General features: G+C 47.1%; 1 long non-coding RNA gene across 1 annotated transcript in view; it reads left to right on the top strand.

Annotated features, from left to right (window-relative positions):
• The first annotated feature begins 1,977 nt into the window (after positions 1–1,977).
• LOC311148325 overlaps positions 1,978–13,249 on the top strand; it is a 32,335-nt gene continuing 21,063 nt past the window's right edge. The window contains exon 1 of the long non-coding RNA XR_014614886.1: positions 1,978–2,067. This is a non-coding gene — a long non-coding RNA (uncharacterized lncRNA). The remainder of the gene's footprint in view (positions 2,068–13,249) is intronic.

Genomic DNA, 13,249 nt, shown 5'->3' with positions numbered 1-13,249 from the left:
GGAGACCACGTAGCCTACTGGATCTCGCCAAGGAGGTGTGGGAAGCCCAGCCGACCCCCTTACGCAGCGTGGTGGAACACGTAGACACGATGAGGGAGCAGATGACAGCCATATGGCCAGTGGTAAGGGAACGTATGGAGAACGTCTACAATCGGTCTACAATCAGGGGAACCCAGCCTCGAGAATTCCAGGTGGAAGACAAGGTGCTGGTCTTAATCCCCACGGCAGAAAGTAAGTTCCTGGCAATGAGGTGATAGAGAAGCTGGGACCCGTCAATTACCGCGTACGGCAGCCGGGGAGACGGAAACCCCAACAGATTTACCACATGAACCTATTGAAGAGGTGGCACGAGTGGACAGTCTTGGCCGTGTTATGGTCGGGACCCAGGACACCAACGGTACCAGTGGTGGTCCCAAGCAATGAGGACCTCGACCCGGCCCAGAAGCAAACGCTCCGGGAGCTCGTCGATCGGAACACGGCTGTGTTCTCCGAAAGACCAGGCCGCACGACCCTCATTGAACACCACGTCCGCACCCAGCCCGGGGAAACGGTACGAAAGAAGCCATACCGGATCCCCGAGGCCCGAAGGAAGGCCGTGAAGCAGGAAGTGGAGGCTATTCTGAGGATGGGGGTCATTGAAGAGTCCCACAGTGCATGGTGCAGCCCCATCGTGTTGGTGCCCAAACCGAACGGTAGCCTGTGCTTCTGTAATGACTTCCGGGGTGTGAACGACATCAGCTTGTTCGACGCCTACCCCATGCAGAGAGTGGACGAGCTCATTGACCAATTGGGAAAGGCCCGGTACATCAGCACCCTCGACCTGACCAAAGGATATTGGCAGGTACCGTTGGCAGCCTCCTCCCGGGAGAAGACAGCGTTTACGACACCGGACGGCTTAAACCCCCTGGTCTGCCACAATATATTGTCTAAAACTTGAATGTTGCTTGTAGATAATGATCCCAGTTGTGTTTTTGACTCTATTCCTATGGTAGCAGTGATCCTGCTTTACCAGTAACAGCCAGTGACTCAAGTGGAGCTGTCTGCCAGAGGAGTTGACTATTATGTCCAAAGATGTACTCCTGTTAATCAATGAAGTCAATCTCTATAGTGATACAGAGACACAGTGCTACAGGCTTTAACACACCCTAGTATCAGATCTAAACATCTCTCCTGTAGCACTAGGGTTGCACAACATGCTAAGCGGAGTTACTGTATGTGCTAGTGAGTAAGTAGTAAGTGGTAAGAGAGAGAGTGGTACTTCTTCCTTCCTGTTTTTGACTCATTTCTTGTAACTGGGAGCTCTCGTCTTCACAGTTGATATCCTGGAGCTGGTGGTGTCTCTTTGTGATTACAATGTTTGAGAGGAGTAATGATCTGTTTCGCCTGATCAGTAAAGCCTTCGGTACTGTGTTGTTTGACCAGCTGCCGCAGAGATAGAGACAGAGATAGACAGAGAGAGATAGAGAGAGAAACAGAGAGGAGTGAAAAACAAGTTCCCAACAGATTATGAAGATAAAGAGCTGCGTCATGTTTCTCACCACGTTGAACTTGTTGTTTTCTGTCATCTATGATATTACCTCCAATGGCACTCCTTTTCTGTCCTCATCTGCATTGTATAAATAGTGCTCTCATTAATTGCACCCATCAGCAAACTATTGAATTCATCCTTATCTGTTGATTAATCTATTGGAGATAAGGAGATAGACATTTGGCACCTTTCCTCCTGTCCCATCTGGTCTCAATGACTAGGGTAAGGGGGTGACTGATATGGTCAGCAGCCCCCTCCTCTCCCCCTCCCCTCCTCCCCCTGTTTGTTGAGGAGGCGTGAGAGGGGAAGAGGGAGGGAGGGAGGGAGGGAGGAAGGAAGAAGGGATGGGGAGTGGAGCAGAACAGACAGCCACACACACTCCCTCTCATACACACACAGAGTTGGCGTGAGGGAGTCAGTGACAGAAGTAGAGGCTCCATTCAGTGCTGAGTTGACACACTCACTGTTGGTCCACTTCCCACTCCTTTAGCCGGCATGCCGCAGAGAAAGAGGAGTTTCACCTTTGGAGCGTATGGAGGGTAAGAGGGAATAGCATTCTCATTTACAGAGCTGTTCAACCTTCCTCTGCACAGCACCTTTTACTGTGTGTGTGTGTGTGTGTGTGTGTGTGTGCTTGTACGCGTACACAGGCTTGTGCGTGTGATTGTATGTGTGCCTGCCTGCTTGTGACCAAGGGATGTGGATTCTGTTTGAATAGATTATTAGACTTTCCGCTGTGTTTGCTATAAACCATTCCCTGCTTCCCTGTACATGACAATGTAGTTGACCCTGGTTGTGCTGCATTATTTAACATCAGCTATGACAGACTCAACACCAGCTAAACACTGATTTCCTGACTGACTGACAGTCACAGGAGGCTTGGCAGGGTGCAGGGTGGTGAGGAGGGAGAGAACAGCGTTTCAGTGGAAGCTGCACAGACAGGAATGCTGGAAGAAGAAGACTGTAAAGAGGGAGGCCCATCAGAGCTGAATGTATGATTGAGTTTGGATTGAATTAGAGTAGACACTGTGGCTCACTCTGCAGTTCAACACACACACACACACACTGACAGGTTGTTAACTGTAAACTAAATCAGAGTGTATTTAATCAATCTATCAAGCGATCTTGGTTTTGATTGACTCTCTTTACGCAACAAGTTACCTCACTTACAGGTTGGATAAGCAGTCTATATACAGTATGGGTGTGTGTGCACGATACATGTTTGTAAAGACTTCTGTCTCTCTGAGCATGTTTTTTGTTGTACTGTACGGTATCCTAGGTTTTCCAGTAACAGTTCAATGTAAATGGAGGTCTCAGGTGGCTTCTGTCTCCCCTCTCCTGCTGGATACTCTCCTGTAGACACTATGTAGGAATTTACACCACAATTAGTTGTTTTCAATCACTTTGGTGCAATTCTCACAAGTATGTGGTACATTTTCACAACCCTAAGCACAAACATTTAAAACAGATAATCAAAATGGCTTGTGTTTCAAAACTCTAAGCACCTTTCCAATAGGTCGTTATCAATTAAACGTCACAATACGGTGTGGAGCGTTCGATTTGGCTGCTGGGGGACAAGGAGACCCCCAGCTAAGCTTAAACCATTGGCAACTACATTCAAGAGATTGTTAAATAAATGTTTAAACTATTTGGTTTTAATATCATCACCTCTTGGAAGAGGTTGACTGTGCTTTTAAACAGCTTGGAAAATTCCAGAAAATGATGTCATGGCTTTAGAAGCTTCTGATAGGCTAATTGACATAATTTGAGTCAATTGGAGGTGTACCTGTGGATGTATTTCAAGGCCTACCTTCAAACTCAATGCCTCTTTGCTTGACATCATGGGAAAATCAAAAGAAATCAGCCAAGACCTCAGAAAGAATTGTAGACCTCCACAAGTCTGGTTCATCCTTGGGAGCAATTTCCAAATGCCTGAAGGTACCACGTTCATCTGTACAAATAATAGTACGCAAGTATAAACACCATGGGACCACGCAGCTGTCATACGTCTCAGGAAGGAGACGTGTTCTGTCTCCTAGAGATGAATGTACTTTGGTGTGAAAAGTGCAAATCAATTCCAGAACAACAGCAAAGGACCTTGTGAAGATGCTGGAGGAAACAGGTACAAAAGTATCTATATCCACAGTAAAACGAGTCCTATATCGACATAACCTGAAAGGCCGCTCAGCAAGGAAGAAGCCACTGCTCCAAAACCACCATAAAAAAGCCAGACTACGGTTTGCAACTGCACATGGGGACAAAGATCATACTTTTTGGAGAAATGTCCTCTGGTCTGATGAAACAAAAATAGAACTGTTTGGCCATAATGACCATCGTTATATTTGTAGGAAAAAGGGGGCTGCTTGCAAGCCGAAGAACACCATCCCAACCGTGAAGCACGGGGGTGGCAGCATCATGCTGTGGGGGTGCTTTGCTTCAGGAGGGACTGGTGCACTTCACAAAATAGATGGCATCATGAGGATGGAAAATTATGTGGATATATTGAAACAACATCTCAAGACCGTGTGGTGCCAGGACAACAACCTCTCCCTCAACGTGACCAAGACAAAGGAGATGATTGTGGACTACAGGAAAAAAAGAGGACTGAGCACGCCCCCATTCTCATCGACGGGGCTGTAGTGGAACAGGTTGAGAGCTTCAAGTTCCTTGGTGTCCACATCACCAACGAACTATCATGGTCCAAACACACCAAGACAGTCGTGAAGAGGGCACGACAAAGCCTATTCCCCCTCAGGAGACTGAAAAGATTTGGCATGGGTCCTCAGATCCTCAAAAAATTCTACAGCTGCACCATCGAGAGCATCCTGACTGGTTGCATCACCGCCTGGTATGGCAACTGCTTGGCCTCCGACCGCAAGGCACTACAGAGGGTAGTGCGTACGGCCCAGTACATCACTGGGGCCAAGCTTCCTGCCATCCAGGACCTCTATACCAGGCGGTGTCAGAGGAAGGCCCTCAAAATTGTCAAAGACTCCAGCCACCCTAGTCATAGACTGTTCTCTCTGCTACCGCACGGCAAGCGGTACCGGAGTGCCAAGTCTAGGTCCAAAAGACTTCTCAACAGCTTCTACCCCCAAGCCATAAGACTCCTGAACAGCTAATCATGGCTACCCGGACTATTTGCACTGCCCCCCCACCCCATCCTTTTTACGCTGCTGCTACTCTGTTAATTATTTATGCATAGTCACTTTAACTCTACCCACATGTACATATTACCCCAACTACCTCAACTAGCCGGTGCCCCCGCACATTGACTCTGCAACGGTACCCCCCTGTATATATAGCCTCCCTACTGTTATTTAATTTTACTTCTGCTCTTTTTTTTTCTCAACACTTTTTTTGTTGTTGTTTTATTTTTACTTTTTTTGTAAAAAATAAATGCACTGTTGGTTAAGGGCTGTAAGTAAGCATTTCACTGTAATGTCTGCACCTGTTGTATTCGGCGCATGTGACCAATACAATTTGATTTGATTTGATTTGATCAGTCAGGAAGTTAAAGCTTGGTCGCAAATTGGTCTTCCAAATGGACAATGACCCCAAGCATACTTCCAAAGTTGTGGCAAAATGGCTTAAGGACAACAAAGTCAAGGTATTGGAGTGGCCATCACAAAGCCCTGACCTCAATCCTATAGAAAATGTGTGGGCAGAACTGAAAAAGCGTGTGTGAGCAAGGAGGCCTACAAACCTGACTCGGTTACACCAGCTCTGTCAGGAGGAATGGGCCAAAATTCACCCAACTTATTGTGGGAAGCTTGTGGAAGGCTACCCGAAACATTTGACCCAAGTTAAACAATTTAAAGGCAATGCTACCAAATACTAATTGAGTGTATGTACATTTCTGACCCACTGGGAATGTGATGAAAGAAATAAAAGCTGAAATAAATCAGTTTCTCTACTATTATTCTGACATTTCACATTCTTAAAATAAAGTGGTAAACCTAACTGACCTAAGACAGGGAATTTTAACTAGTATTAAATGTCAGGAATTGTGAAAAACATGAGTTTAAATGTATTTTGCTAAGGTGTATGTAAACTTCCGACTTCAACTGTATACAGAACAAAAATATAAACGCAACATGAGCTGAAATAAAAGACCCAGAAATGTTCCATATGCACAAAAATATTATTTCTCTCAGATTTTGGGCACAAATTTGTTAGTGAGTATTTCTCCTTTGCCGAAATAATCCATCCACCTGACAGGTGTGGCATATCAATAAGCTGATTAAACAGCATGATAATTACACAGGTGCACCTTGTGCTGGGGACAATAAAAGGCCACTCTAAAATGTGCAGTTTTGTCACACAACACAATACCACAGATATCTCAAGTTTTGAGGGAGCATGCAATTGGTTTGCTGACTGCAGGATTGTCCACCAGATCTGTTGCCAGATAATTTAATGCTAATTTCTCTACCATAAGCCACCAGCTCATTTTAGAGAATTTGGCAATACGTCCAACCGGCCTCACAATCACAGACCACGTGTAACCACGCCAGACCAGGACTTCCACATCCGGCTTCTTCATCCCGGACAGCTGATGAAACTGTGGGTTTGCACAACAGAATAACTTCTGCACAAACTGTCAGAAACCGTCTCAGGGAAGCTCATCTGCGTGCTCATCGTCCTCACCTGGGTCTTGACCTGACTGCAGTTCGACGTCGTAACTGACTTCAGTGGGCAAATGCTCACCTTCGATGGTCACTGGAGAAGTATGCTCTTCACGGATGAATCCCGGTTTCAAATGTACCTGGCAGATGGCAGACAGCCTGTATAGTGTCGTGTGGGTGAGCGGTTTTCTGATGTCAACGTTGTGAACAAAGTGCCCCATGGTGGCGGTGGGGTTATGGTATGGGCAGCCATAAGCTAGGGACAATGAACACAATTGCATTTTATCGATGGCAATTTGAATGCACAGATATACCGTGAAGAGATCCTGAGGCCCATTGTAATGCCATTCATCCGCCGCCATCACCTCATGTTTCAGCATGATAATGCACAGCCCCATGTCACAAGTATCTGTACGCAATTCCTGGAAGCTAAAAATTTCCCAGTTCTTCCATGGCCTGCATACTTACCAGACGTGTCACCCATTGAGCATATTTGGGGTGCTCTGGATCGATGTGTACAACAGTGTGTTCCAGTTCCTGCCAATATCCAGCAACTTTGCAGAGCCATTGAAGAGGAGTGCGACAATATTCCACAGGTGACAATCAACAGCCTGATCAACTCTATATGAAGGAGATGTGTCGTGCTGCATGAGGTACATGGTGGTCACACCAGATACTGACTGGTTTTCTGATCCACGCCCCTACTTTTTTTTTAAAGGTATCTGTGACCAACAGATGCATGTCTGTATTCCCAGTCATGTGAAGTCCATAGATTAGGTCCTAATTAATGTATTGCCATTGACTGATTTCCTTATATGAACTGCAACTCAGTAAAATCTTTGAAATTGTTGCATGTTGCATTTATTTTTGTTCAGTGTAGTTTGATAACTGCTGAACAGTGTACTTTTTAATATTTTGACCTCATAATTGTATCAATTTGACATTTTATGTTGGGAGGTAAACCAAATAATCTATGGATGTGGCTGTAAATACTACAATCATCATTCTCCATCAGCCAGTGTGCTTCAATAGGACAAAGTGGAAAGAGTCACTATGTGCTACCATTTGGAATTATAGTGTAGCGTACAATGCTTTCAATACATGCTACATTTTTACAGTAGCCAACTGCTTTACAATACCCCTATTTCTGATATTTTGTCTTACATATAAGGAAAATGAAACCGTAAGAACTGGCATATTTCTCAACATGCTCATTGGATACATATTGTGCATGTCAGGTTCTAGTTAAATACTGTATGGACATTTATATTTACCATCTACTATTCTTTTTATTCAGCACTTCAAAAAGAACAGTTCAATCTTCAATTTTTTTGCTATTGGATTAAATAGTAGTTAAAATGACTAAATGGTGAGCCTATCGTTATCTGATGTATTAGTGACTAAACAAAATGTGCTCATGGTATTTCAGGGGTGAAAGAAATGTGAAACCACACTGAATGCACAATCAAAGGTTCTGAACATAAAACATTTTTCAATCACTTTGTCCATAATTTTTTTTATCTGTGATATATTTTCAAATCTCTAAGTACAAAACTCTAAACTGACAACACTTATGCCCCCTATCTTATGTTTAGAACCTTTGATTGTGTATTCATTGCAGTTTCACACCTCTTTCACCCCTAAGTCATTCATCCAAAATAAAAGTTTTCCATGAAATATGAGAACATTTTGTTTAGTCACCAAGATATCAGATAAAGATAGACTCACCATTTAATTTAAAGGTCCAATGCAGCCGTTTTTCTCTCAATATCAAAAAAAATCTGGGTAACAATTAAGTACCTTACTGTGATTGTTTTCAATAAAAATGGTCAAAAACAAACTTCTTAGCAAAGAGTAATTTCTCAAGCAAGAATTTAGCAAAGACTGTCTGGGAATGGTCTGAGTGGAGAAGGAAAAATTAACTGTTATTGGCAGAGAGGTTTGGAACTCTCTTTCTTATTGGTCTTGTGACGAGGTGTGAAAGAAGGAGTCAGGCGCAGGAGGTAAAATACCGAAGTCCAGAGTTTAATCCGTTTGCATAAATCAAACGCCCCAAGCGTAAAATGAAACTGTACAAGGGAAAACATCCACCTTGGCAATAACACAGTGAAATGTAGCTCAACCGAGCTACACGCTCTCACAACAAAACAATCACTCACAAAGACAAGGGGAACAGAGGGAACACTTATACACATACTAATTAGGGGAATGAGCACCAGGTGTGTGTGATTGACGAGACATGACAAGTGGAGTGATGAGAATGGGATCGGCAGTAGCTAGTACTCCGGTGACGACGAACGCCGAAGCCTGCCCGAATCAGGAGGGGGGTCAGCCTTGGCGGAAGTCGTGACAGTACCCCCCCCGACGCGCGGCTCCAGCAGTGCATCGACCCCGGCCTCGGGGACGGCCAGGAGGACGCGGAGCAGGGCAAGTCGGATGGCGACGGTAGAAATCCCTCAACAGGGAGGGATCGAGGATGTCCCGCCTTGGGACCCAGCAACGTTCCTTCCGGACCATACCGCTCCCACTCCACGAGATACTGAAGGCCCCCCACCCGACGCCTCAAATCCAGGATGGAACGGACCGAGTACGCCGGGGACCCCTCAATGTCCAGAGGAGGTGGAGGAACCTCTCGTACCTCAGACTCCTGGAGCGGACCAGCTACCACCGGCCTGAGGAGAGACACATGAAACAACGTGGGCAGCGTCCCAAGTCTCCTCCGCGCGCCGAAACCAGTCATCCACCGCGGGAGCCTCGGTCTGGTTCTGGTGCCATGGTGTCAGGACCGGTTGGTACCCCAAAACACATTGGAAGGGTGTTAGGTTAGTGGAGGAGTGGTGGAGAGAGTTCTGAGCATATTCTGCTCATGGCAGGAACACCGACCACTCCCCCAGCCGGTCCTGACAGTAGGTCCGCAGGAACCTACCCACATCTTGATTCACCCTTTCCACCTGCCCATTGCTCTCGGGGTGAAAACCAGAGGTCAGGCTGACCGAGACCCCCAGACGTTCCATGAACGCCTTCCAGACTTTAGACGTGAACCTCGGTCGGACACTATATCCTCTGGTACCCCATAGTGCCGGAAGACGTGAGTAAACAGAGCCTCCGCAGTTTGTAGGGCCGTGGGGAGACCGGGCAGAGGAAGGAGGCGGCAGGACTTTGAAAAGCGGTCCACAACGACCAGGATCGTGGTGTTACCTTGGGAGGGGGGAAGATCAGTGAGAAAATCAATACTCAGGTGAGACCATGGTCGTTGTGGAACTGGTAAAGGTTGTAGCTTACCCGCTGGGAGGTGCCTAGGTGCCTTACTCTGGGCACACACTGAGCATGAGGAAACATACACCCTCACGTCCTTAGCCAAGGTAGGCCACCAGTACTTCTCGGTCAGGCAGCGCATTGTACGACCGATACCTGGATGACCAGAGGAGGGTGACGTGTGTGCCCAGTAGATCAGACGATCACGGATAAGTGCAGGCACGTACTGCAGCCCAGCTGGACACTGCGGTGAAGATGGATCTGTGCGTAATGTCTGCGCTATATCGGCGTCCATCGCCCATACTACCGGCGCCACAATGCATGATGCCTGGATTATGGGGGTGTTGTCTCTGGGCCTCTCCTCTGTGTCATACAGCCGAGACAGTGCGTCTGCCTTCACGTTCTTCGTACCCGGAATGTATGAGAGTGTGAAATCAAACCGGGTGAAGAAGAGGGCCCACCTGGCCTGGCGAGGATTCAGCCTCCTCGCTGCCCGAATGTACTCCAGGTTGCGGTGGTCTAAACAGACGAGGAAAGGGTGTTTCGCCCCTTTGAGCCAATGTCTCCACACCGTCAAAGCTCGAACAACAGCCAACAGCTCCCGATCACCAACGCCGTAGTTCTGCTCCGCCGAGCTGAGCTTCTTAGAACAGAAGGCACAGGGGCGGAGCTTGGGTGGCGTGTCTAAGCGTTGATAAGACAGCTCCTATCCCTACCTCAGACGCATCCACCTCCACTACGAACGGTAGTGATGGATCTGGGTGAGCCAGTACCGGGGCTGAGGTGAACAGACCCCACAATCTACTGAATGCCAAATCAGCCTCAGCAGACCAGCGGAGCCGGGACGGCCCACCCTTCAACAAGGAGGTAATGGGAGCTGCGACCTTGCCAAAACCCTGAATAAACCTTCAATAGTAGATGGCAAAGCCAAGGAAGCGCTGCACCTCCTTTACAAAGTCGGCCAATTACGCACGGCTGCAATGCGGTCTCCCTCCATCTCCACACCTGTGGTGGTAATGCGATATCCGAGGAAGGAGATTGACTGCTGGAAAAACTCACACTTCTCTGCCTTGGCATAAAGATCATTTTCCAGCAGTCGGACCAGTACTTTGCGAACCAGGGACACATGCTTGGCACGCATAGCGGAATACACCAGGATGTCATCGATGTAGACCACCACACCACGACCAAGCATGTCCCGAAACACCTCGTTCACAAAGGACTGGAAAACGGATGGAGCATTCATCAAACCGTAGCGCATCACCAGGTATTCATAATGCCTCGGGGTTGTGCTGAATGCTGTTTTCCACTCATCCCCTTCCCGAATATGCACCAGGTTGTAGGCACTCCTGAGGTCTAATTTGGTGAAAAAACGGGCCCCATGCATTGACTCAATCACTGAAGGAATGAGGGGAAGAGGATAACTAAATTGTACCGTCACATTATTCAGTGGTCGATAATTAATGCACGGCAGACCCTGGCAGACCCCTACCAGGACGTCCTCTGGCTGCTAGCAGATTGTCCAGCCGGATGGCCATGTCCACCAGTTGGGAGAACGATAGCATGGCATCCCAGCAGGCTAACACCCTTTGGACGTCCTCCCTTAGGTGGCACCGGAAATGGTCTATCAGGGCCCGCTCGTTCCACCCGGTCCCCGCTGCCAGCGTCCGGAACTCCAGCGCGTAGTCCTGAGCGGTCCTCATCCCCTGCCTTAGATAAACCAGTCGTTCGCCCACCTCTCGACCCTCAGGTGGGTGATCAAAAATGGCCCGAAAGAGGCGAGCAAACTCCCCGTAGTTCTCCAACGTGGTACCTCCCTCATTCCATACCGAGCCCAGGGCTCTCCCACAAAGGCAGGAAACGAGGACGGATACCTTCTCCCACTCCCGGGGCTCTGGCCTGATGCTAGAGAAATACAACTCCAGTTGGAGTAGGAATCCCTTACATTGCGCTGCAGTCCCGTCAAACGCCGGTGGCCGGAATATCTGGATCCCTCCAGGGGCTGGGGTGTAGGTGACTGGATCGGGTTGACCAGCTGGTCTCGATAGATCGGATCCTCTCCTCTCCAGGCGTTCCACCACCTAAAAAACCCGATCCATTGCTTCCCCCAAGCTGGCCAACATCGAGGAATGCTCCTGGACCCTTGCCACAACTCCAAGCATGCGGTCTTCTCCTGCTGACTCCATATCAGATCAGGTGAGTGATTCTGTGACAAGGCATGAAAGAAGGAGTCAGGCGCAGGAGGTAAAATACCGAAGTCCAGAGTTTAATCCGTTTGCGTAAATCAAACGCCCCAAGCATCAAACAAAACTGTACAAGGGAAAACATCCACCTTGGCAATAACACAGTGAAATGTAGCTCAACCGAGCTACACGCTCTCCCAACAAAACAATCACTCACAAAGACAAGGGGAACAGAGGGAACACTTATACACATACTAATTAGGGGAATGAGCACCAGGTGTGTGTGATTGACAAGACATGACAAGTGGAGTGATGAGAATGGGATCGGCAGTAGCTAGTACTCCGGTGACGACGAACGCCGAAGCCTGCCCGAACCAGGAGGGGGGGCAGCCTCGACGGAAGTCGTGACAGGTCTATTAACTAATTGATGTCACCAGGCAGGCCAAAACTCCATCCCACCACAACAGGCTGAAATTTCAAGGGGTCTTTTCAAACAGCTCTTACACTAAAAGGACATTTTCATAATTTTCACAATTTCACTGAATTATTCCAACCTCATAGTGTGGAAATATATATAAAACACAGGAAAAGCACTGGAGCTTTAAACTACCATTTAATCCAATAGCAAAAAATAGGAGATACACATTTCGAAACTGTTCATTTTGGAGAGCTGAATATAAAGAATGGTGAATGGTAAATATCATTTTCCATACAGTATTTGACTATAACTTGACATGCAAAAATGTTTATGATTTGTATCCAATGGCAGGTTGTGAGCATGTTTATGAAATGTCAGTCTTACAGTTTCAGTATCCTCATATAGTACATACAGTGGCTTGCAAAAGTATTCACCCCCCTTGCCATTTTTCCTATTTTGTTGCCTTACAACCTGGAATTAAAATTGATTTTTGGGGGGGTTTGTATCATTTGATTTACACAACATGCCTACCACTTTGAAGATGCAAAATAAAACAGATTGTGAAACAAACAAAAAATAAGACAAAAAAACAGAAAACTTGAGCATGCATAACTGTTCATCCCCCCAAAGTCAATACTTTGTAGAGCCACCTTTTGCAGCAATTACAGCTGCAAGTCTCTTGGGGTATGTCTATAAGCTTCGCACATCTAGCCACTGGGATTTTTGCCCATTCTTCAAGGCAAAACTGCTCCATCATTCCTTCAATTCTGACCAGTTTCCCAGTCCCTGCCGATGAAAAACATCCCCACAGCATGATGCTGCCACCACCATGCTTCACTGTGGGGATGGTGTTCTCGGGTGATGAGAGGTGTTGGGTTTACGCCAGACATAGCGTTTTCCTTGATGGCCAAAAAGCTCAATGTTAGTCTCATCTGACCAGAGTACCTACTTCCATATGTTTGGGGAGTCTCCCACATGCCTTTTGGCGAACACCAAACGTGTTTGCTTATTTTTTTCTTTAAGCAATGGCTTTTTTCTGGCCACTCTTCCGTAAAGCTCAGCTCTGTGGAGTGTATGGCTTAAAGTGGTCCTATGGACAGATATTCCAATCTCTGCTGTGGAGCTTTGCAGCTCCTTCAGGGTTATCTTTGGTCTCTTTCTTGTCTCTCTGATTAATGCCCTCCTTGCCGGGTCCGTGAGTTTTGGTGGGCGGCCCGCTCTTGGCAGGTTTGTTGTG

This window comes from Coregonus lavaretus (genome assembly GCF_964263955.1).
Source record: "Coregonus lavaretus genome assembly, chromosome: 20".
NCBI classification, from domain to species: Eukaryota; Metazoa; Chordata; class Actinopteri; order Salmoniformes; family Salmonidae; genus Coregonus; species Coregonus lavaretus.
The sequence above is the reverse complement of the archived record's forward strand: the minus strand, read 5'-3'. Positions and strand labels throughout refer to the sequence as shown.